The 26,919-nt window shown below is 43.3% G+C and overlaps 1 protein-coding gene across 1 annotated transcript in view; it reads right to left on the bottom strand.

Annotated features, from left to right (window-relative positions):
- The window catches only part of LOC132393479 (cell adhesion molecule DSCAM-like), a 702,534-nt gene that overhangs the window by 166,703 nt on the left and 508,912 nt on the right, over positions 1–26,919 (bottom strand). The gene's annotated exons all lie outside the window — the stretch shown is intronic.

The following is a 26,919-nucleotide window of genomic DNA, read 5'->3' as shown; positions in this document are numbered from 1 at the left end:
GCTGAAAAAAATATACAGTGAAAATAGGCACACATTAGATTAATCAGCAACTGAAGTTGTAAACGAGTACTTGTGGAAAAGTTCTGGTAAAAAGCCATCAATTTAAAAGTCAAGTTAGCTTTGTCTCCTTCCCGCATGGATGCTTCCTGACCCACTGAGTATTTCAAGCATTTTTTGTTATCATTATTGCTGGAAGTGTTTCTCTTTATCCAAGCTTTGATACTTGTACGTGGTCAATAGCCTTGCAATGAACTTTATAGTTTATTGTGTCTTTCAAAAAGCACTTTAATGCATTTCACTCCCCCACTCTCTCTGTAAGCCTGTGACTTCCTTTGTCTTGAGTAGCAATCCAATTTTTCTCTTAAAACTCAGCTGTTTCTGTGATACAATTTTCTATTGTGTAAAGATCCTTCGAAGTAGCTTCTGACCACTGTTCTTCTTGATGGATATGTTAAACGGATGCTTCCTCATTCTTGATCTCTATGAAAACTGACATCAAATGGTTAATTTGATTTTTTTTTTCCTCAGCTTGATGGAAAGGATCTGCAATTCTTCCTCAGGGCTGGAATTTAGTTCTTGCCCACAAATATCATAGTATCTTCACTACTTACAAATATTTTGGAAACAATTTATATGTATGAGCTTTGCATCCCCAAGTGAGTTTGCCATTTAATCATTTCTGCAAGACTGTGACTTTTATAACCATAGATTCATAGAAATCAATGGCAAAGGGGGTAGTAGTTTGGCTCATTCTCTTCATTCTGGCTGAGAAAGCCCAATAGCTTAGTGGTTAATGCAAAACTATTAAAACCTGAGGCGTCAGAGCTTGGAGTTCAATTCTGGCATCCTCTGTAAGAAAGTTTGTATGTTCTTCCTGTGCACATGCATTTTCCTCTGCGTGCTCGGTTCCTCCCACAATCCACAGATATACCAGTTAGTAGGTTAATTGGTCATTGTAAATTGCCCTATGATTAGGCTAAGGTTAAATCAGTGGATTGCTGGGCAGCAGGTCTTAGTGGGCTAGAACAGCATGTTCTGCGCTGTACCTCCAAATAAATAGTGAGTGATACTAATCCCACTTTCCAGCTCATAATTTCTAAGCCAGTGGTTACAATCTATCGAGTGTTGAAATGTGATCAGTTTCTTCCTCCATCAAACTTCATGCAATAAGTTTTAAAATCCCATCACTTTACATGAAATAATCTTTCTCCACTCTCCTCCAATCCTCTTACCAATTCAGTTCTTTCAATAAGTATACTGTCAGTGGCCACTTCATTGGTGCCTCCTGTATATAACATGCATAGTGTATGTTTGTGGTCTTCTACTCCTGTCATCCATCAACTTCAAGGTTCGACATGTTGTGCATTCAGAGATGCTATTTTGCACATCACTATAGTAACACATGGTCATTTGAGTTAACTGTCATCTTCCTGTCAGCTTGAACCAGCCTGCCCATTCTCCTCTGACCTCTCTTATTAAGAACATGCTTTCACCCACAGAACTGCCACTCACTGGATATTGTTCACACCATTCGCTGTAAACTCTAAGTGCTTGAAAATCCCAGGAGATCAGCAGTTTCTGAGATACTCAGACCACCCCATCTGCCACCAACAATCATTCCACGGTCAAAGTCACTTAGATCACATTTCTTCCCTATAACTATATCTGATCCGACCAACAACTAAACCTCTTGACTACGTCTCCAGGCTTTTATGCATTGAGTTGCCGTCACAAGATTGCCAGATTAGATATTTGCATTAATGAGTAGGTGTGCTGGTTTACCTAGTAAAGTGGCTACTGAGTACTTGTGTTCTCATTTCTAATTAAATTCACCGTGATTTTTTGCAGTGTTCCTGCTATGAGTGTTCTGAATGAAAAGGAAATTAGCTACACTTACATTCAGTAAACACTGATTATAGCAGGAAAATCTTTTGTTCAGGCATATTAATCTTCATCCTGTGAACCCCAACCACCTACTAATGGAAGATTGAGGACCCCTAATGGAAGTGGCTGAGGACTGAGTGAGGAAGAGGGGTGGAGCAAAGGGAGGTCACTAGAGGGAGAATGAAAGTTCGGTCTTTGGCAGGGTGGGGTGATATTCGCAGATGATCTGGAGATATAGTAGGAACTATAGAGCAAGTAATAGTGACTAAGGCTGAGAGTGGTATGGAGAAAAATGGGTGACCGTGAACTGGGTGGTATCAGAAGGGGAAATGGCTGGCAATATTATACAGTTGGGAAGGACAGTCAGAGACTTGAACAATTGGAAAGAAAGAGAAACTTTGCACCAATGTAATTTTACATTATGCAATACACCCCATTCATAATTACTCCCCCATCATAATCAATGAGTCATATCTACTCTGATAATCCACTTTTGACATTATATCACTCTCCCAATCTTCTACACTGAAGATAAAAGCATCCTGATTGGTTAAAACAAACACCAGGAGAAAGGGTGCATGTTTAGACAGCATACTGATGTTTGGTACTCAGCCAGAGAAATTGCTGAAGGAACTCAGCAGATCAGGCAGCATCTGCGGAGAGAAATGGCCCCTCATCTTGGTAGTCAGCTGTTGGTGTCCAGGCTGCCTAAGATAATTGCGTCTCACCTTCCACGATATGCAAGTTCAGGAAGGAAGTTCTTAATTTAATCTCATAGAGGACATTTCAGCACATACATGTTCAGCAAATCAGAGCAGTCAACGTTCAATAAGTGGAAACTCCTACAAAGGCAATCCAATCCTATTCAAAATGCTTAGTGACTCGTTTTCAGTCTAGATTTTGAACGCTGGTACTGCAGAACAGCAGCAAAACCTTTGCCTCTTCACACCTGGAATTTGGAAACCATGTAAACAGGCACTTTCCTTCTTGGGTGAGTAGAAGATATTTTCGTGCATGTCACTCACTCCCTGAATTGTAGTAATTCCTTTGGCCGTGCTTTAAGAGGGCCAGTTTTGTATAACTTGAGTATCAAAGCTTCTGAGGAGCATTCTGAGCCATTTTGAGGTGACATTGAGTGGAGGTCAGGTCAAAGTAGGTCAGAGATCTTCACACATGTGCAGTTACCATCAGGCTGAAATATTTGTAACCACTTCCACTGGAATTAATAAGTGGATGATCCAACTTTACTTCTTCTTGAGGTTTCCTACCATCTCAGAAATCTGCCTTTAGCCAATCTGATTCGCTTTGGATGGTATGTACAGCTGACAACAATGGGCACTGCAAAGTTTATTGGATCAGCTGTAGTACAGAAGATGTGCATTCCAAAAATAACCACATCTTAAACCAAGCTATTCCAGTACAATCACAATATTGAAAACACAGGGCAGATACAATTCACAAAAGTGGGTTTTCCAATCCAGTGAACTATTGTACCATCAATCGCATCTTAGTTATTAGCATGAAGGTGAAAAATGTCATAGAAACATAGAAAACCTACACCACAATACAGGCCCTTCGGCCCACAATGTTGTGCCGAACATGTACTTACTTTAGAAATTACCTCGGGTCATCCTTAGCCATTTATTTTTCTAAGCTCCATGTACCTAGCCAGGGGTCTCTTAAAAGACCCTATTGTATCCACCTCCAGCACCGTCACCGGCAGCCCACTCCACACACTCACTAACTACTACCAAGCACCTTAAAACTGTGCCCTCTCGTGTTAGCCCTGGGAAAAAGCCTCCGACTATCCACACGATCAATGTCTCTCATCATCTTATACACCTATGTCATTGACAATCTGTAAATGATACCTTCTCTTTAATAACTTGCTCACAAATGTCCTTTTGATTGTCACCTGGAATTCCTTGCACAGAGCCGTGGTGAGACTGCACTGGAGAATTGAGTACAGTTTTGGTCTTTTTACCTTAGAAGAGATATATTGGCCACAGCGAGAGGGATACTTGAACAGATATTGAGTAGATCAGGCTTGTATTCTTTAGGGACTGGCCAATTAAAATGAGATCTCATCAAAATTTACAACATTCTTATATAGCTTGACAAGCTGGATGAAGGGAGGGTTTTTCTTCTGGCTGAGAAGTCTCGCACCAGGGATTATATCTTAACATAAAGGATGTTCTGTTTAGCATTGAGTCAAGCAGGAATTTATTCTTGAACACACTGGCTCATCCTCGGAATTCTGTTCTGTAGAAGGTTGTAGAGAGTCTCTGCTCTGTCAGTGAGTTCATTCAAATCAAAGAAGACAAGGACTCCTGGTCAAAGGGGACACCACCATCCCCTGCAGCATCTCCTCTAAGTCACACACCATCACAGTCCTTTGTTCATCGTTACTGGGTCGAGACTCTTGAACTGCCTATCCATAATTTTGGAAGAACCTTCACCAGAAGAAGAGAATAGTTCAAGAAGGTGATTGACCATGAACTTAGACAATAGACAATAGGTGCAGAAGTAGACCATTCGGCCCCTCGAGCCTGCACCGCCTTTCTGAGATCATGGCTGATCATCTACTATCAATACCCGGAGTTTTGCTCAGAGTTAATTAGGAAGAGGCAATAAATATGGGCCACCTGGAAAGGCAAAACTGTAGACATACTCTCAGGAGTACTGTTGCAGAGAAGACAGAAAGAAGGTCTGCTTCTTGCTTCTCAAAAAGGAAGGCAGATATACTCAGGCTCCTTAGCTAACCTTTAGTTACCAATATTTATTGATGCCACTTAGAAGACATCCTATCTGGATGTATCATGGCTGAGTTTGACAACTGCCCTGTACACGAGCAAAAGAAACGGCAGACAGTTGTGGACACCGTACCACACTCCATGGAAACCAGTTTCCACTCTGTGGACATGGTCTATACTTCTGTAAAGCAGCCAGTTTTATCAAAGACCTCACCTGTCCCAGGCATTCTCTCTTCTCCGCTCTCCCGTCAGGCAGAAGATACGAAAACCTGGAAGCATGTACCACCAGCCTCAAGGGCAGCTGCTATCCCATTGTTATAAAACTCTTAAACAGTTCACTGGTTTGATAAATTGGACTCTTGACCTTGCAATATACCTCATTATGATCTTGCATTTTACTGCTTACCTACATTATGCTTTCTTTGTAGCTTTTACGCTGTACTCTGCATTGCTTTACTTTGTTCTGCCTCAAGGCATCGTGTCTGATTTGGTCTGTACGAACAATATGCAAGAGAAGCTTTTCACTGCATCTTTGTACATGTGACAATGATAAACCAATTCTAATACCAAGATGTCTCAGTCTTCTACATTGCCAATAAAGTCCTTTTGTGGTATCGTCACTGTGATTATCTAAGAAAGATAACAGCCAAAATGTTGGAGGAACCCTCAGGTCTGGCAAATTCTGTGGAGGGGGAATAAACAATTGATGTTTCAGGCCAAAACCTTTCATCAGGACGATTCTTATCAAATGCCTTACTAAAATCCTTCTGCGCCACACCCACATGCTATGTTATGTTGTTAAAGAATTCAGTCGGGCTTGACCTGCCCCTCACAAAGCCAAGTGACTATCCCTAATCAGGTCCAAATGCTCGTAATTCCTATCTCTAAGAATCTCCTTCAATAATTTTCCCACCACTGAAGTAAAACTTTGTTAAAGCGAAATGCTGCCATTTGCCGTGCAAGTATTAAATAGCTTGCTTGCTGAAACAGCAGGTGGTGCCTGAAGCTCCCTAACCGCAGACTGAAGCTTATATTGCCATCCGAAGCAATGAATTCATTAAATTTGAGTTAGTCATAAGTATGCAAATTGATGTGGAATGTTTGATGGTTTTATGTTCTAGTTAGCCTGGGCTGCGAGAATAAAACTGCAGTCTAGTATACACTTCTTAGTGCGGTTGACAGTGATGGTGACTGACTGCTCAGATTATATTACCTTTTATCGTGGATAATATCTATTAATATTTCTAAAATGAACCATGCTGCATTTATAACCTGTTGCTTGAAAATTACTCTCTACAAAATGCATATTTTATTCGAAGAAACTGAACACAGGAGTAAGTTTCAACAAACACGAGGAAATCTGCAGATGCTGGAAATTCAAGCAACACACACAAAATGCTGGTGGAACACAGCAGGCCAGGCAGCATCCATAGGGAGAAGTGCTGTCGACGTTTTGGGCCAAGACCCTTCGTCAGGACTAACTGAAAGGAAAGACAGTAAGAGAAAGTAGTGGGGGGGGGAGAGGGAAATGCGAAATGATAGAAGACCGGAGGGGGTGGGATGAAGCTAAGAGCTGGAAAGGTGATTGGTGGAAGTGATACCGAGCTGGAGAAGGGAAAGGATCATGGGACGGGAGGCCTCGGGAGAAAGAAAGGTGGGGGGAAGCACCAGAGGGAGATGGAGAACAGGCCAACAACTAAATATGTCAGGGATGGGGTAAGAAGGGGAGGAGGGGCATTAACGGAAGTTAGAGAAGTCAGTGTTCATGCCATCAGGTTGGAGGCTACCCAGCTGGTATATAAGGTGTTGTTCCTCCAACCTGAGTTTGGATTAATTTTGACAATAGAGGATGCCATGGATAGACATGTCAGAATGGGAATGGGACATGGAAGTAATATGTGTGGCCACTGGGAGATCCTGCTGGACCGAGCATAGGTGTTCAGCGAAACGGTCTCTCAGTCTGCGTCGGATCTCACCAATATATAAAAGGCCACACCGGGAGCACCGGACGCAGTATACCACGCCAGCCGACTCACAGGTGAAGTGTCGCCTCACCTGGAAGGACTGTCTAGGGCCCTGAATGGTGGTGAGGGAGGAAGTGTAAGGGCAGGTGTAGCACTTGTTCCACTTACGAGGATAAGTGCCAGGAGGGAGATCGGTGGGAAGGGATGGGGGGGACAAGTGGACAAGGGAATTGCATAGGGATCGATCCCTGCGGAAAGCAGAAAGAGGGAGAGAGGGAAAGATGTGCTTGCTAGTAGGATCCCGTTGGAGGTGGCGGAAGTTACGGAGAATTATATGTTGGACCTGGAGGCTGGAGGGGTGGTAGATGAGGACAAGGGGAACCCTATCCCAAGTGGGGTGGTGGGCAGATGGGGTGAGGGCAGATGTGCAGGAAATGGGAGAGATGCGTTTGAGAGCAGAGTTGATGGTGGAAGAAGGGAAGCCCCTTTGTTTAAAAAAGGAAAACATCTCCTTCGTCCTGGAATGAAAAGCCTCATCCTGAGAGCAGGTGTGATGGAGATGGAGGAATTTTGAGAAGGGGATAGCATTTTTGCAAGAGACAGGGTGGGAAGAGGAATAGTCCAGGTAGCTGTGAGAGTCTGTAGGCTTATAGTAGATATCAGTAGATAAGCCATCTCCAGAGATGGAGACAGAAAGATCAAGAAAGGGGAGGGAGGTGTTGGAAATGGATCAGGTAAATTTGAGGACAGGGTGAAGGTTGGAGGCAAAGTTAATGAAGTCAACGAGCTCAGCATGCGTGCAGGAGGCAGCACCAATGCAGTTGTCGATGTAGCAAAGGAAAAGTGTGGGACGGATACCGGTATAGACTTGGAACATGGACTGTTCCACAAAGCCAACAAAAAGGCAGGCATAACTGGGACCCATATGGGTGCCCATGGCTACACCCTTGGTTTGGAGGAAGTGGGAGGAGCCAAAGGAGAAATTATTGAGAGTAAGAACTAATTCCGCTAGACGGAGGAGAGTGGTGGTAGAGGGGAATTAGAAGGGAGTAAGTTTTCAGTGTTGACTCACTCACAGAGGACATTTGACTCAAGATGACAGAGATAGGAACACAATCACTTAACTCATGAATTCCCATCCAAATGAATTTAAATGGCCTATCAGGTCCTTCACATATTAAATACTCTAGGAATAGGAGGTGACAACTTATTCACACCAATATTATTTATTGAAATTCAGTGCAGAACAGGCCCTTCAAGCCATGCGTCCAGCAACACCTGATTTAACCCGAGCCTAATCAAGGGACAATTTACAATGTCTAATTAATCTACCAACCGGTACGCCTTTGGACTGTGTGAAGAAACTGGAGCACCCAGAGGAAATCCACGTCATCACGGGGAGAATCTACAAACTTGTTACAAGAAGAAAGCAGGAATTGAACCCAGGTCGCTGGTCCTGTAGAGCATTGTGTTAAACACTCTGCTACCATGCCACCCTCTGTCTCTGAAGATGATTATGACTGATTGGGACTGCAAGTTCATTCTCTGCTTAAGCTCCATAACCTTTGAAATCCATAACTGCAAATGTCCCGGCATCCTTTCATTTTGGATGTTGGAGGCCAAAAGAATAGAAAGGGGAAAACTCTACATTTCACAGCAGAGGAACAGGCCTTTTGGCCCACGGTGTCCATGCTAAACACACTGATAAATTGTAAACACAATTTCAAATGAAGGTGTTTCTTTACTCCTAACCGACCTGGCTCCTGCTTTTCATTCTGAAGGTCACTGGTTCGAGCCTCAGCTGAGGCAGTGTGTTTGTATCCTTGAGCAAGGCACTTAACAACACATTGCTCTGCGACATCACCGGTGCCAAGCTGCATGGGTCCTAGTGCCCTTCCCTTGAACAACATCGGTGGCGTGGAGAGGGGAAGGCCTGCAGCTTGGGCAACTGCTGGTCTCCCATACAACCCTGCCCAGGCCTGCGCCCTGGAAACTCCAGACGCAGATCCATGGTCTCTCGAGACTGACGGATGCCACCATTGCTGAGAAATTAAATATTACACAGGTTTGTTTATCTCAGCACTTGCATGGAATATTGGGATGAGAATAATTATGAGTTTGAACATATCTTTGGTCTATAATTGTTGATGAATGGATGTATAACTTAACAGAAGATATGATACTTTGAATGAATCTTTAAATAGAGGATGTATCAAAATATCTTGAGTGGGAAAGATCAACAGGACCAACATGACTTGCAATGGATGTTGCTTCCAAATGAATCTAAAACTCAGTATCACTGTTTAAAAACAGAGTCGCCCATTTTTACGACAAAGATTTTTCTTCCTCTTAGATAATCTCGAGTCTTTAGACTTCCTACCTCAAGGAGTGGTGAACAGGGAAAGTATGTAAGTAAAGACACATAGGTAATATTTATCAGTAAAGTGGTAGATGTGAATTTGGAGTTGAGATTTAAGGTCAGCAATAATCTTACTGGATGTCTGAGTAGGCACAAGAGGCTGAATGGCCTATATCTGTATAAACATTAGAGAAGTTTCAAGACCCACTTAACCAGTAAAACTTGTAAATTCATGAATATTGTTAAACTCACTTGCTGCTTGTTAACGTTGTTGCAAGGTATATATATGAAAATAAGTGTGGCCTCACCAGAGTATTGAGCAGTAACAGATCTTATGAATGTAAAGAGGGTTTCTTCTTTTTGTTAACTAGCAGGAATGCTAATTTACTGATAACGAGAATGGTATTCCTTTGTAAACCAAATGGGGATTAATGTTCTTTCTTCTGAGTCTGTAAGCTTTTGTTGACGGGCTTTTGGGCAGATCGGCGTGAGGGGGTCGAGAGAGAGGACGCAATGCTCTAAGCTGGGCGAGGATCGGACCCCAAAGGGGGGTCCGAGGCCGGGAGATTCTCCGAGGGGGGGGGGGGGATGAAGCTAGATGTGTTTGGTTGACCACTCGTAGGGTCCTGAGCTGTTTGGAGAGTCGAGGAGTTCGGAGGGTCCTGAGCTGCGAGTCGAGGAGTTCGGAGGGGATCGAATGGTGGCCAGAAGACTTCAGTAATTGAGCTCCAACGGCTGTGCATGAAGTGGTTTGGACTTTGATAAGTTTGGCGCCTTTTCTTTAATTTTCTCTTCATATATACTGTATCGTTATTAATCACTTAGTTATAGTAACCTTTATAAATTGTACTCATTTAATCGCATATGGTGTACTGTCTGTTTTTGGGCGAGGCGGGAACATCACACAGCATCCACACCAGCTGATTACCCAGTTTGGCGGGGCAGAAGGCTGCTCCCCCTAGACAAGAACGAGCTGAGCGAGCCTGAGGCGACCCAGGGAGTTACATTGTGGGGTGCTCGTCCGGGGTTGATTTCTGTGGAAGCTGTGTGATCACCCTCTTTAAATTGTGTCTGCGGCGAAGAGCTGGTGTGCCTTTGTGGGTGTGCGATTGTTGGTTATCGTTGTGTGTGTGTTGGGTGTGCTGTTGTTAGCCTCGAGGTCGTTGTTCGAGTTCCGACTAGTGCTGACGAAATGGTGGTGGGACCATGGGTTGTCCATACTGTTTGGGGATTGAGGAGTAACAGGTTGGGATGTTTCAGCAGTGGTGGGCTCCGCCCGGTTGTTGGAATAATGTCCAGCCCTAAAGGGGTGGAAGCGTGGGCGGAGCGGACCCCTCAGTTGTTGGGTGAGTGGCAGTGCTTGGCTGAGGGAAAGCGACAGGGACGGGTTGAAGTTTGAGTGACTTTGTTAGAACTGTCGGGCTCAATTACCTCGAAGTGACCGCTGCCAGTTCTGGGAAAGTGTGGGAAAATGCGTGTGGTTTGACTGGAAGTCAAATGCCGCAGCTGGGGGGCTCATCATATCCGTGGCAGGAGATTGGTGAGAAGTTTTTAGGATATCCCTTTTTGCCTAGGGGGGCAGATAAATTGCTTGTGGTGCCAAGGGGATCTGTCAAGGGGATCAGTTGTTCCGTTGATTCGAGAGGTGTCGGGAAACTTAGAGGAGGCCCAGTGGGGGAACGGCTTGGGGTCTCTGGGGGAGCACGTTCCCAGCAATGTACCAAGGAACTCCCGAAAGGAACAGACTCTATTCCTGAAGGTGTTGTTACGGATGGATGGAAGTCAAGTTAAAGCCATCCTCGGCACCGGGGCGCCGGTTAAGTTGCAGTATAGTTTGTTTTATAACCGTTATTGGAAGCATTTACCCTTGACGACATTGAGGACACTGGAGATTCGGGGTACCAGTGCCGGTGATTATCCAGACGACGGTTGTTGGTCAGTGAAAATGGAGTTCTTAGAGGCAAATGTGGAGGAGACTGAGGTTCAGGAATCGTTAATGCTGATGTGTCCGGACCCTGTTGAGGCGGGCAGCGATTCTGTTCTAGAGAGAACCAATATCCTGCTGGTGCGCTTGGGGGCCTGCCCGGAGGAGGCGGGTGAGCGCTGTTTGGAGGCATTGTCGATGCACCCAGAGTTTCGAGCTGCTTGTGTGGACGTGTGTAGCAGCATTGGGCTGATACCGAATTCAAACAAGAGCCAGTGGTGGTACGGCCTGGGGGAAGTATCTGAGGGTGAGACCCTCTTCGTGGACGCTGCGAAATACCACGAGGGAGCGGAGTTGACTGCTGAAGACACCTCGGAGAGAGAGAGGTTGCGGCGACTGGCCCCTACAGCCGTGGAAGATGTAGGCAGCGTGTGTATGGATTATATTGCGTTGAAGAGGCGCACTGTCAGTGACCAGAATATGGCCCTGAGGGCCAGAGAGGCGATGGCCTGTCTGAGTGGTGTGAAGTGGTTTAAGGTGCTGGATCTGAGGAGTGGATGTTGCCAGATCCCGATGAGTGAGGCCGACAAGGAGAAGACGGCCGTTATAAATTCCCTAGGAGTCTTCGGGTCCGAAAAGATACCACAGGGCATATCTGGAGCCCTTGCAACCTTCCTGCTGGGCAGGTGGAAGACCATAGGGGATGTGGAGGCGTATGGAGTTTTGGTGTATGTGGATGATCTCTTGGTGTTTGGATTTGCCTCAGGAGAATATGAAGTGAGGTCGTTGCAGGAGCAGCTGAGAACTACCGAGTTAAAGTGTTTTCGGGATACGTGCCAGGGCTGGCGAAGGTCGCAGCTCGTGAGTGACTGTCTCTACTGAATCAAGTTTGAAATGAAGACGGAGAGACTGGAGAAAGTGATCTGGAACATTTCTGAAGACTTACAAGTTGGAGAGAATGAAGAAAGTTGTCTGACTGAGGGTAATAGCAAACTGAGAACCCAGAGAGGGGAGTTTGCGGAGGTGAAGAAATTACAGACGAATCTCAGAAGAGAGAAGCGGAAGCTTGAAGGGAACCTGAAAATGACCATCGACAGTTCAAATGAAGTGCAAAACCTGAAAGTTGATCTGGAAGAAGTCATGAGGAAGAAAAAGCTGGAGAGAAGTGCAGTGAATACTGAACAGGAGGCTGAAGAGACTGCGGGAGAAGTGCAGGCCACGTGTTTCCGTTTGGAGAAGATCAAACAGCAGCTACCGATCACAGGAATGAGGAAGAATACAGATGATGTGCTGGATGTGTGGTACATGCTGCCTTTTGCTGACTTTCCCTCAATTGAGGAAGAGACCTTTGGCCCTTCTCCCATTGAGTCAGGTGTAGTGGGGAGGGTTAGCTGTGTGCAGTGTGGGGCATGAGTGAGAGGTTGAGAGAGGAGTTGGTAGTGAGCCCAAGGTATCCCCAGTTGTGTCCGAGCCTGAAGGGTTTAGGTGAGGGGGTACGGAGGCCTCAGAAGGGTTAGGGAACTCCCAGATAGTTGGCCTAAGTAGCACCTGAGGAACAGGGCGTGAGGGTTACTGTGTGGGGAGGAGATGTCACTGTTTGTGCTTGGGTTACGGTGTGTTGGCAGGAAAGGTGGCAAGTTATTTAGTAGTCATGAGGACATGACTTTTATTTGGTGGAGGGAGAGTGTAAAGAGGGTTTCTTCTTTTTGTTAACTAGCAGGAATGCTAATTTACTGATAACGAGAATGGTATTCCTTTGTAAACCAAATGGGGATTAATGTTCTTTCTTCTGAGTCTGTAAGCTTTTGTTGACGGGCTTTTGGGCAGATTGGCGTGAGGGGGTCGAGAGAGAGGACGCAATGCTCTAAGCTGGGCGAGGATCGGACCCCAAAGGGGGGTCCGAGGCCGGGAGATTCTCCGAGGGGGGGGGGATGAAGCTAGATGTGCTTGGTTGACCACTCGTAGGGTCCTGAGCTGTTTGGAGAGTCGAGGAGTTCGGAGGGTCCTGAGCTGCGAGTCGAGGAGTTCGGAGGGGATCGAATGGTGGCCAGAAGACTTCAGTAATTGAGCTCCAACGGCTGTGCATGAAGTGGTTTGGACTTTGATAAGTTTGGCGCCTTTTCTTTAATTTTCTCTTCATATATACTGTATCGTTATTAATCACTTAGTTATAGTAACCTTTATAAATTGTACTCATTTAATCGCATATGGTGTACTGTCTGTTTTTGGGCGAGGCGGGAACATCACACAGCATCCACACCAGCTGATTACCCAGTTTGGCGGGGCCGAAGGCTGCTCGCCCTAGACGAGAACGAGCTGAGCGAGCCTGAGGCGACCCAGGGGGTTACATGAAATATTGCGGTAAAATTTTGTTCAGCACAAGTACTCAGTATGTGAAGAACCTTGAGAGTATCAAATTGATCAGGCAGAAGATACAAAAGCCTGAAAACACATACCACCAGGCTCAATGACAGCTTCTACCTTGCTGTAATAAGTCTATTTTATGGTTATCTAGTACAATAAGATGGATTCATGACCTCACAATCTACATCATTATGAACTTTCACCTTATCATTTACTTGCACTGCACTTCCTGCGTAGCGGTCGTGCTTGATTCTGCATTCTGTTATTGTTTTACCTTGTTCTACCTCAATGTTCTGTACAATGGTTTGATCTGTATGAACAGTATGCAAGACAAGCTTCCCAATGTGTCTTGGTACATGTGACAATAATAAACCAATTCTAAATCCAGCTCCAAGCAATAACCTACCCATACTGCATATTATTGCAAAAGAGCAAGATACTTCTGGGACATACAATTTACAAGTGTATCTGCAAGGAAACTGGAAGAAGTTTGTGTTTTGCCTCTTGACTCCAAGGAATCCAATGCTGGAGAGTAGCATTCCAGGACCTTCCAGGAAGCGTGGGATCTCTGTGTTCCCACATGAGTTCCACACGTCCAGACAGCTGTGGAACAAAGCTGTACAAATTCAAAGCTGCTGTTTTCTTGTTAATAAAATACAGCTATTTGTTCAATATTGTATTCTTCTGCACCCTCTGCACTGTTTTCATTCCCTTCACTTCCTTTAAATGAAAATCCTTTTTTATTTTCTTTAGAGTATTTACTGTATTGCTTTCCTCCATTTTTAGCACAATTCCTATGCCAATATTGATAATGCATCCTCTGTGGCTTTCTGTTTGGTTGCTTCATATCAATATTATTAGGACAAGAGCAATCAGACATTCTGGAGGCTGCTAGTGTGTCATTGAATGTTCAACATGAGTATATGACTGGTGATCAATGTGAGTAGTCTACCCAGCGACAACTGGTCAAACCTAGTGATTTGCAATATATTCACCAGTGCTCTTTTCTACCCAAGCATGAATTACCTTCATTGATCGTTTCCCTGGCGGAATTGAACTCTCGAACTGCCTGTATAACCTGGCATATTTGCGGTGTGAACTGAAGTCCCAAAGGTGCAAGATGGTTGCGGCTGAGCCGAATCGAGGGAGCGAGGTCCAGGCTGGAGAGTGGGGAATGAGCTAATTCACGGCCATTGCTGGAGTGAGCCTGGAGGCAATTTGATATGGCTGCACCAAGGTGACACAAGTGGAGGAGAGGCAGAGTTGAGGTGGAGCCTGGGCCCGAGAGTGAGGAAAGACCTGAGGTTTGATCAACTTGTGCCGAGCTGAATTGGAAAGGTTAAGTGTCAATCTGAGAGTGTATCGAAGCAGCAGGGCCTGGGTCTGAGTGCAAGGAAAAACTCAAAGTTTGGACAATTTAAATTCCGGGCTAGATTGAAAAGGTTAGGGTATCGGTACTCTAGGCAAGGTTTGCTTCACTACTTTGAGAGGTTTACACATCACTGCGCTGAACTGTGGCCACGGCCTGCAACTAACAAGCTACCGAATTGGCTGAAGTGATGGCTGGCATCGTGTCTGTGACTCACCTTTGTGAACTTCAGTTCTGAGTGCTACTTGTTTACTTTTAATGTTTGCACAATTTTTTTCTCTCTACACTCTGATGGTCTTCTTTTGTTTTAATGGGTTGTATTGGGTTTCTTTGTTTTGTTGCTGTCTGTAAGAAAATGAATCTCAACATTGTTTAAAGTCTCCATACTTGTGATAATAAATGTACTTTGAACTTTGACATGCATAACAAAAGGCATTGACTGTGGTTTACAGATGCATCTCAACTGAATTTTGGTGTGTGATTTCTAGCTCAAAATGGCTCTGGACTGATACTCTCTGGAGTTTAGAATGAAGGGGGAATCTCACTGAAACCTAGAAAGAGTAGACATGGAGATGTTTCCAATATTGGGAGAGTCTTGGATCAGAAGGAACAGTCTTCAAATAGAAGGAAGTCCCATTAGAACAGAGATGAGGAGAAAATCCTTTGGCCAGAAGTTGGTGAATTTGTTACCATAGACAGCTCTGGGGGCCAAGTCATTGAGTACACTTAAAGTGGAGGTTCATAGGTTTTTGATTAGTAAAGGGTTCAAAGGTTATGGAGAGAAGGCAGGAGTATGGGGTTGAGAGGGATAATAAATTAATTATGATCAAAAACAGAGAAAACTCAATGGGCTGAATGGCCTAATTCTTCTCCTATGTCTAATGGTCTAAAATTCCTTTATTCTTTGTGTGGAAGAAAAACCTTGCAATCTAAATCCCACATATTGTTCAAATAGCTTTTAATCTTGTGGCAAATCCATGAAGGGTAACTCATTTAAACCAAGATATTTAATTGCATCCACAGTGAAATTGATTTTTCTTTCTCTATCTCTTCGCTGTGATTGAGAGAATATTATCAGAGACTTCAATATGAAGGTCTGAGGCACTTTCTGAAACAGCAATGATAGGGGTCAGAATGGGATGTTGTTATAGTAACCATGTCAAAAAAAATCCACTCGCTTGGCTGGGTGATTGAGGTGGGAAGGAGTGATTAAAAAGAAGACACTGAGAGAGCTCTGAAACATTTCAAGATCTAAGCACAGAGAAAGGAGAACAGAAAAAAACAATGATCAAAGAGGTCAGCAATTATTATTCAATAGATGAACATTAAAGCAGATTCAATGTGCTTCCATTGATTTTGTTTTCTCTTTTCATTTGTGTAAACTGTGTCCTCACTAGGGCAGTACCTTTGGGACTGGCTTCTTGAAGCAGTCATATGTAAGCAGGCGTGACTTTTGATTCCATACATCACTGAGAGGTGGAGTGTTAGAGTTTCTTTTACAGGAGCTGGTACTGACAATGCTAGAAATATGGCTGCTCGGAGTCTGAGGAGGTGCGGTATGTCACAGACTCTCTAGGAAAATTTTTACATATATATATGGGGGAGAACATTCTAACTGGTTGCATCACTGCCTGTTATGGAGGCTCCAACATGTAGGATTGAAAGAGGTTACAAAGGGTTATAGATTCAGCCAGCCCTGTCATGGGTTCTACCTTCCCCACCATCGTGAGATCATCCTCACAAAGGCAGCATCCATCTTGTAAGACCTTCACCATCCAGCGTATGCTCTCTTCTTATTACTACCATCAGGAGCTTAAAGATGCACACTCAACATTTTCTGAACAGCTTCTCTCTCAGACTTCTGAATTAACATTTAAAGTTCAAAGTAAACTTATTATCTAAGTACGTATATGTCATCATATACAACCCTGAGATTAATTTCTTGCAGGCATTTATATTACTTTACTATTCCTCTTTCACTCTATTTATTTTAATTTCTACAACATATAATATGATCTTGGCTGATCTGCCTCAGGCCTCATCAGCGTGAGCTTCCCAAAGCCTTCAGTTTCACAAACAGTCAGCATTTTATCTGCTTTGTATTTAAATAGCCCAAATTTATAAGTGACAAGTGGGGATTGTTCTGCTCAGACCAGAGAGATATACATGGAATATTCATATAGCAGGCTCCTTCAAATTGACTTTAAAGGGGCCCCTCTTGCCCCAACTACAGTTCTATTTCCCCACCACCAATCTGCTATCTGATCAACCCAACACCCTCATCCATTTGCAGGGAGCCACTTAATGAACATGGTTATATTTTAAAGGAATATTGTCATGATGAAAAAACTTTTGACAGTATTAACAATAACTTGCATTTATATAATTCCTTGAGTATAATCAAATGTCCAGTTTTTTTTTTGGTAGTAGTTTGAACTAAGATTAAATTGGCTTTAATCTGGCTTCATCTCAACATTTGGTCAACAACGCTTTCATTCGCTACTCACGAGGGTGGGCTTACTTCTGGCGTTTTTAAATAGGGTACATATGCCAACATGAGATAGCAGAGGCAAGTTAGGAAAATGTACATTTTTTTCTCAAACGCTTTGCTCTTTTATGATTCAATGCAAATTACATGTAAAGTTAATAATTTGCCATTCCAATAATCTTTGGCCAACTGCAAACTTGTGCTCATCTAAAGATATTTGATGTAAATATAAATGGTGTAAATTCAGTTAGTTCCTGGTTAATGATAACTTTTGCAAGGGGCTGTGCTTTTACAGAATTCATCATAACTGTTGGTTCCTCAATAGAACATTCCAGCTTTCCTATTTGGTTGAACCCAAGTCATACCGACCCTAGATGTGTGTTACTTATTGGAGATGGCTGTCTCACTGTTACCCATGCATTGCTGAGTCACGTGGTTGTTAGGCAGAGATAGCTAATGAGCCTAATTTGTTATGAGCCACAGTCCTTCATTGGTTCTGATGAAGGGTCTCTTTTACATAAATTCTGCCAGGCCTGCCGAGTTCCTTCAGCATTTTGTGTTTATTACAACATCTACAGATTCTCTCTTGTTTGTAAAAATATTTGCCACCCACCTTGTAACTTGTAGCTAGTCTGTTGCCCATCATCTCTCTGTTTACTAACCAGCATTAGCTTCTAGTTTAGAAAACCACCAATTTAAAAATTCTCATCCTTGCTTACAAATTTAACCATGAGTTCCTGCACTTTATTCTCCAGGGTTCCCATGTTTCTGCACACTTCCTTCTCTTGCCTTATAAATATCCTCAATTTTAATTACATCAGTTCTGGAAGCTGTACCTTCACCTGCCGAGATCCTACCATTGGAATCCTTCTCCCAAAATTTTAAAGGAGTCCTTGCAATTTTACTTCCATAATCAATTTTACAGCATCAGTCTTGATAGCCCCTCAAGCACTTCAGATCAAATTTTGACTAAACTCTTACATGATGGTTTGGATGTTTCATTATGTTCCAGGAACTAAAGAAATGCAAGTTATTGTTAATACTGCAAAAGGGTTTTGCATAATGACGATATTCTGTTAAAATATAGCCGTGCTCATTAAATGGCTCTTTGCAATGGTTCTTTTTAAACAATTACACTGCAAAAATAATGCATCCGATATTTTTTGTGACGGACAAGAGAAAGGTCAGTCTATTCACAGCTGCAAAATGCCTATAAGTACATGAAATGAAACAGCATGGCTGTAATCTTTCATGAGCTTCAATTTACTGTTGGTAAGTGCCTCATGATTTGTCTAATTTTCCTTTATCTGTCACTATAATGACATAGAACATTGCTTCCTACAACCCTGAATCTTTGCAACAAAGGGAACATCAGATGAGAGAGACAGCGGTAATGGGACAACGAGAGCTTCTGCTGACAGGAGATTTTTGGCAAGGTAAGAAGAGATGTTTACTGACAGGAGATGTAAGGTACCAATGGGCTCTGATGTGAGCACAAGTGAATTCTACTTGATCTCTGCAAAGAAAAGATAAAACCTAGTTTTTCTCCTACTTTTAATGCAGCCGATTCTCAGCTTTAATCATTAGCAACTCTGGCTTGCATTCAGACAGTGCTTTTAAAGTAGTTCATGTTCCTTGAGGAGTGTTATCAAGCAACATTTAACAGTCTTTTACATTAACATGAGAACTTTATGAGTGCGAGCAGAATCAGTGATACTGCCCCACCAGTCTGTTTCACTTTGATGAGCAACAGGAGCCTTCGACCCCACACCACCAGATTTCAGGAACAATTAGCACCCTTCAACCATCAGGCTTCTAAACCAGCGTGGATAGCTTCACTCACTGATGCACCATCAATAACTCACTCTGAGATGTAAGGCGAGATATCGGCTTTTATTGACTGGAAGAAGGAACAAGCAGTGAGTGACCACCATACTACATCCTGGAGACTGAGAGGCCGGGCTCAGGCCTTGATCGCCTTTGTACAGGGGTCTGTGGGAGGAGCCACAGGAGCAGTCAGCAGGGAGCGTGTCCAGACAGGTAAATATAGTTCACCACACTCACCTCAACACTGAACTGATTACATAACCAAAAGACTCATTTTCAAAGGACTCTACAACTCGTGGTCTCAGTATTATTTATTTACTAATTATTTGTTCTTATTTGCCTTTTTTTTGTAGTTTGCACAGTTTGTCGTCTTTTGCACATTGGTTGTTTGTCAGTCTTAGAGTGTAGTTTTTGATTCTATTCTATTTCTTTGTTCTACCATGAATTTCTGGAAGAAAATGAATCTCAGGGCAGTATATAGTGACATATAAGCACTTTGATAATAAATTTATTTTGAACATTGATCTGATTCAAGATTCAGTATTCAAGATAAATGTGAGGTGTTGCACCTTGGGAAGACAAATTGGGGGAGGCAATACACTATTCAGGGCACTATCTTTAACCATGTTCCTGAGCAGAGAGATCTTGGGATCCAACTCCCTAGCTCCTTGAAACTGGCTACACAGGTCAAGTAAGTGGTTAAGAAGGCTTATGGAATGCTTGATTTATTAGTTGAGGTATTGAATTCAAAAGTCAGGAGGTTATGTCACAACTTTATAGAACTCTAGTTAGGCCACATCTGCAGTGTTGCACACAGTTCTGTTCACCTTATCATAGGAAGGACGTTGAGGCTTTGGAGAAGGTGCAGAAGAGGTTTACATGGATGCTATCTGGTTTAGAGGGCACTTGCAGTTTCCATGCCATGCAGTGCAGCAGCGTGCTAATATGCTGTCTATTGTGCATCTGTATAATGTCTTGATTATTGATGTGCATAGTCCAGCTCTCCTCAGCCTCTTCAGAAAGTAGAGGCATTAGTGAGCTAGACCTCAACTCAGTTTTCCTGAAGTTGCTTATAATCTTTGACTTCTGTCAAATATAACAATTCTCAGCCCTCAAAATAGAAACAGAAAATAGGAACAGGGCGTAGAATACTTGGCCCTTTTTGTTTATTCCATGATTCATGTGACTGTTCGCCCAAATTCACCCTGTTCCAGTTTTCTCTCCATCTCTCTTGATGCCTGTAGCACAAGGAACAGTACATATGATTTCTGCCTCTGGGTTAAAACATTCTCAAGGTAGAAAACATTTAAGAAAAGAATTTGCTTCTCAGTAAGTTAGAAGACCATGAGCTTGATAAAGAGAGGGATTTTCAAGAAATGGCTTAAAGAAGCAAAGGGGAAATGCCAGAGGCTCAAGCCCAAGCTGTAGCCATTGGATGTGAACAATTAAAAGAATTGGGGTATAGAGACAGCTTGGATTTTTAATGACACTAAAAGTATAAGCCATAGTCATGTCCACAGGTCCCCTAGCTCACTGTAATATGTTGCATTACTCCCACATTTTCATTTAAGAGAAAATATAACCTTTATTTGTCACATATATATCAAAACATACAGTTAATTATGTCATCTTGAGTCAATGTCCAACACAGTCTGAGGATTGTACTGGGAGCAACCCACATATAGTGGAATGCTTCTGGTGCCAATGTAGTGTGTCTACAACTCAATAACCCGAACTATGCATCTTTGGAATGTGAGTGGAAATCAGAACACCCAGCAGAAACCCACATAAGACGATAAGATATTGGAACAGAAGTAGGCTATTTGGCCCATCGTGTCTTCTCCCCATACCCTTTGATGACCTGGCTAATCAAGAACCTGTCTACTTCTGCCTTAAATGCACCCAATGATTTGACCTCCACAGCCGCTTGTGGCAACAAATTCCACAGATTTACCACCCTCTGACTAAAGTAATTTCTTCGCATCTCTGTTCTAAATGGACGTTCTTCAATCTTGAAGTTGTGCCCTCTTGTCTTAGACTCCATGGGACCCCTAAGTCTTGTTTTAGACCCCTACCATGGGCAATAACTTTGCCATGTCTAATCCATTCAGATCTTTTAACATTTGGAATATTTCTGTGAGATCCACCTTCATTCTCCTGAACTCCAGGGAATACAGCCCAAGAGCTGCTGGATGTTCCTATTATGGTAACCCTTTCATTCCTGGAATCATTCTCGAGAATCTTCTCTGAACCCTCTCCAATGTCAGTATATCCTTTCTAAAATAAAGAGCCCAAAACTGCACACAATACTCCAAATATGGTCTCATAAGTTCCTTATGGAGCCTCAACATCACATCCCTGTTTTTATATTCTATACCTCTAGAAATGAATGCCAACATTGCATTCTCCTTCTTCACCACTGACTCACCCTGGAGGTTAACCTTTAGGGTATCCTGCACAAGGACTCCCAAGTCTCTTTGCATCTCTGCATTTTGAATTCTCTCCCCATCTAAATAATAGTCTGCCTGTTTATTTCTTCCACCAAAGTGCATGAGCGTACACTTTCCAACATTGTATTTCATTTGTCACTTGTTTACCCATTCCCCTAAACTAAGTCTCTCTGTTTCCTCAGCACTACCTGCTCTACCACCTATCTTTGTATCATCGGCAAATTTAATCTCAAGTCCATTAGTCCCATAGTCCAAATCATTGACATACATCATAAAAAGCAACAGTCCCAACATCAACCCCTGTGGAACTCCACTGGTAACTGGCAACCAACCAGAATAGGATCCGTTTATTCCCACTCTCTGTTTTCTGCCGACCAGCCGATGCTCCACCCATGTTCTTAACTTCCCTGTAATTCCACAGACTCTTATCTGGCTAAGCAGCCTTATGTGCGGCACCTTGTCAAAGGCCTTCTGAAAATTCAAGCACACCACATCTACTGCATCTCCTTTGCCTACCCTGCTTGTAATTTCCTCAAAAAATTGCAGTTGGTTAGTCAGGCAGGATTTTCCTTTCAGGTCCTGCTGTTCCACTTTCTACCTAACTCCCTGAATTCTCTCTTCAGGACCACTTCCCTTTTTCTGCCTATGTCATTGGTACCAACGTGTACCAAGACTTATGGTTGTTTACCTTCTCCCTTCAGAATACTCTGCACCCGATCCGAGACGTCCTGTACTCCAGTAGCTGGGAGGCAACGCACCATGTGGGTATCTTTATCAGGCTGACAGAACTTCCTGTCTGTTCCCTTCACTATAGATACCCATATTACTACCACATTCCTCATCTCTCTCTCTTGCCCTCTGCACCATGGAAACAGGCTCAGTGCCAGAGACCCGATTTCTGTGGTCATCCTTTGTCAGGTCACCCCCCCCCCCCCCACCTCAACAGCATCCAAAATGAGATAACAATTACTGAGGGGATGGCCACAGGGGTGCTCTCTATGATCTGAGCTCTTTCCACCTGTCCTTCCCTGACAATCACCCATTTGTCTAGCCCCTGCAGCTTCAGGGTGACTAACTCCCTATAGCTCGCATCTGTCTCTTGCTCACTTTCCCTAATAAGCTGTAGTCATCAGGCCACAGCTCCAGATCCCTAACATGGTCTCTCAGGAGCTGCATCTCGGTGCACCTGGTGTAGATGTGACCATCTGGGAGACAGGAAGATTCCCAGGATTCCCACATCTGACACCCAGAGCAAAGTATTAACCCTATAGACATGCTCTGTGTTCCTCAAAAAATGCAAGGAAAAGTGAAGTCTACTTACCCACTTACCTCGCCAAAGCCCTACCACTCTGACATGGTCACTGGGAGAATGTAGATCTCCTTACAGACGGCAGCAGGAATCGAAATCCAATTGGGGATCAGTTGTGTGGTATAGCAATTGCACTAACTGCTACATTACTGTGCTGCCTGTTTCAGTTCAGTATTGGGGAACTGCTGCTTATCTTTCAGATGAAAACAATGGAACTATTAGTCTACAAAGGGATACCACAGGGAGGTAGTCAACCAAAGATTAATATATCCTCCAGGCTTTTGGCTAAGTTCCAGCACGTGACCTGAAGACTTTAAATGTGCCAGAGCCCTGTAATTTAATTCTTTGTCAACTGTAATTCATTATAATATGCAGAATGTGATCTGTTTCTGATTAAAACATTATAAAGCTCAGCCTCACACATAATGGCAGGCTGCTTACACTGCAGGACACACTGTGGAGTAACTGGAACTTCTTGCGAACTAAGAGCCACTGACCGCAGGATAACATCTGATCACAGGGAATAAGGTGGAGCGATAATGTGTAATAGAGTCAGCTTGGAGTAACTTGTGACGTCCACAATAGATGCAATCTCATGTACTCTTCGTTCAGCCCCGGAACATCTGGACAGCAAAGATGTATACAGCAGGATGCTCTTAATCAATTACATCACAGCATTTAATACCATCATTTCTTCAAAACTAATCAATAAGTTCCAAGATCTTGGGATGAAGATTTCCTTGTGCAATTGGATCCTGGATGTCCTCATTTATAGACCCCAGTCAGTTTGGATTGACAGCAACATCTCCTCTACGATCTCCATCAGCACAGTTGGACCACAGAACTGTGCGCTTAGTCCCCTGCCCCACTTGCTTTACACCTATGACTGCACTGCTAAATTTAGCTCCGATATCAAATTCAAGTTCGCTCATGACGCCACTCTTCTGGGCCAAGATAAAGGCAGTGATGAATCAGCATACAGGAGGGAGATTGAAAATTTGGCTGAGTACGGTTGTAATAACAACCTCCAACTGAATGTCAGCTAAACCAAGGCACTGATTATAGACCTCAGGAGAGGGAAACCAGAGGTCCATGAGCCAGCCCTCATCGGAGGATCAGAGGTGGAGAGGGTCTGCAACTTTAAATTTCTGTGTGTTACTACTTCAGGGGCCCTGTCCTGGACCCAGCACATAAGTGCAATTAAGAAGAAAGCACACCAGTGCCTCTACTTCCTTTGGAATCAGCTGAGATTTGGCATGACATCTAAAACTTTGACAAATTTCTATAGATGTGTCGTGGAGAGGATACTGACTGGTTGCATTATGGCAACACTAGTGCCTTTGAATGGAAGATCCTACAAAAGGTAGTGATGCTGCTGCTGTACATCTATAGCCCTCCCAACTATTGAGCACATCCACTTGGAACATTGATGTAGGAAAGCAGCATCCATCATCAAAGATCCACACCACCTAGGTCATGCTCTTGTCTTGCTGCTACCATCGGGTAGAAGGTACAAGAGCCTCAGGACTCGCATCACTAGGTTCAAGAACGGTTACTACCCTACAACCATCAAGCTCTTGAACAAAGCGGTTAACTACACTCGATTGCCCATCCATTGAGATGTTCCCACAACTAATGATCTCACTTTAAGGACTCTTTATCTTGCTAATTTGCATTCTCTTAATTTATTGCTATTCATTTATATTTGCATCTACACAGTTTGTTGTCTTCTGCACTCTACTTGATCTTTCATTGATCCTGCTATAGTTAAAACTCTATAGATTTGCTGAGTATGCTTGCAGGAAAATGAATTTCAGGGCTGGATCTGGTGACATATATGTACTCTGATAATAAAATTTTCTTTGGACTTTGAACTTTTTAAACTTTGAAAAGCAGAAGAACAAAGAACCAAAGTTTCTGAGCTGAGCTGGTGGTGAGGTGAAATTGAGGCAGTGCTCCTAGAGTGGTGGTCGGCAGAAGAATGTTATAAGTTGCAAACCAATAAAAGATAAGCTATCCTAATACGACCCTCTTTACATTGATGAGACTTGTAAATTGGGAGACTGCTTTGTTGGCCACCTCTGTTCCATCTGCCAAAAATGGAACCTCCCAGTGGCCCAACATTTTAATTCTGACATGTCAGTCCACGACCTCCTCTTCTGTCAAGATGAGGCCACCCTCAGGGTGGAGGAGCACCACCTTATATTCCCTCTGTGTAGCCTCCAACCTCATAACATGAATATCGATTTCTCTTCTATTCCCCATTCTGGCCTTTTATTGTATTTCTCACCGGGCTATCACCTCCCCCTGCTGTTCCTCTTCCTTCCCTTTCTCCTATGGTCCACTTTCCTCTCCTATCAGATTCTGTCTTCTCCAGCCCTTTTTCTTTCCTACTCATCTGGCTTCACTCTTCACCTTTTAGGTATTTTTCTTTCCCTTCTTCCCACTTTTTATTCTGGTATCTCCCCACTTCCTTCCCAGTCCTGAAGAATGGTCTCAGTCTGAACTGTTGATACTCATTTTCAGGGATGCTGCCTGACCTGCTGAGTTCCTCCAGCATTTTGGGTGTGTCCCTTTTGATTTCCAGCATCTGCAGGTGGGGGGTGGAATGATTGATGTGCAAAGCAAGAACATAAACAAAATGCTTGTGAAATTATTCCTCTGGTCCAGCCTGATGATAAGTACACTTCTATCCATGAGGAACAGGCATTTGGTCAATGTAACTTGTCCTCTCTATTTCCAAGAGTGTGGCTCATTCAGTTTAAAGTCTCTGGCTTGAAAGGCTGGAATGGGCTGTTCCTTTGGTTGTTGGGCATTGAGGGCACATCATGTATCAGAAGAGTCATAGAGTAACGCAGCAGATAATCAAGCCTTTTGGCCCAACTGCTCTATGCCGAGCAGAGCCTCCTCCCTGTTAGTCCCACATGCCCACATTTGGCCCATAACCCTTCAAGCCCCTCCCCTCCATATACCAATGCCTCTTAAATGTTGCAATTGTAACCCCCTCGACCACTTTCTCTTGTTCCCTTCTGGGTACTCAATATCCTTTGTAAAGAATTTAACTCTCAAGTCTCATTTAAAACTCTCCCTTATCTTGTACCTGGGCCCTTTAGTTTTGGAGTCCCCAGCCATGGAAGAAAGATGATGACTGTCCATCTTTATCCATTGCCTTCATGATTTTATAAACTTCTACAAAGTCATGTGAAGTCACCTCTCAATCTCCTAAAGTTATATGAAATGTAATCTTGCAAGTATTCAAAAACAACCATTCTCATCTTCTGCAGACTCTGTATGGACCACAAATAACTCAAATGCTGCAGGTCCCACAGTCTCACAGTCACACAGATGCAGTTTACACTAACCGAGAAGGGCTGAGGAGAGTTTGAGGGGAGAAATTTGATATCAGGAGGATGGTCAAAGTAAGTGTAATTTTTTACATGTGATCAGTCACAGCTACTGGAGTCAAATTTCTTCCTTGAGTGCTTAGTAAGAAAGCACGTGTTAAGGAACACAGCAGGTAAGGTCTTTTTCTGGCCATCAATGTTATGTGTTCGTTTTGTGGAAACAACTGCAGAAGCTGCGGCAAGGCAAGGGTTGAGATAATGTCCAAGCAAGGATAGTTTACCGATAGCACGCAGTCACTCCTGGCAAGTGAGGTCCTTGAAGACCATAGCTTCCCACTGCACAGTAGGACACCAGAGCCATTTGGCATAGTAAGACAGGATACGGATGCAAACAAAGGATTCTCTGATGACAATTATTATTGGTTAGTTACTCTACTAATTCTGAAGTATTAATGTGGAGATTCTATTGGCTATTAATATCTGCATTATAATAATTTGATCAAGCAAAGGAAGAATTTGTACATCCAGAAGGTTACCAATTGGCTAGTATCTGTTTCCAGTTAGTCATTTCTGTATAAAAATGGCATTTCTTTGTTCAGACTTCAGGGGCCATGCAGTTCCCCTTGTGCACAAGTAAATAAACTGTGATAGAGGAAGGAGTTTGAATACTCCTTGATGAGTCTAGTTAATCGGCAACAATGACACAACACTGTATTGTATTATTCCATCCTTGTGGCCAAGCTGTGATATTCTCCAGAAATTATACAACATACGCACAAAGGGCCAGTGGGTAGAATCTATAGAACATATTGGTTTGTTTCTCCAACCAGAAGGCGGTGCAGTGCTATCAATAAAACAAATGAAATCTACAAAATTTGCAGCCA

Source organism: Hypanus sabinus, chromosome 4, assembly GCF_030144855.1.
Source record: "Hypanus sabinus isolate sHypSab1 chromosome 4, sHypSab1.hap1, whole genome shotgun sequence".
In the NCBI taxonomy this organism is placed as follows: Eukaryota; Metazoa; Chordata; class Chondrichthyes; order Myliobatiformes; family Dasyatidae; genus Hypanus; species Hypanus sabinus.
The sequence above is the reverse complement of the archived record's forward strand: the minus strand, read 5'-3'. Positions and strand labels throughout refer to the sequence as shown.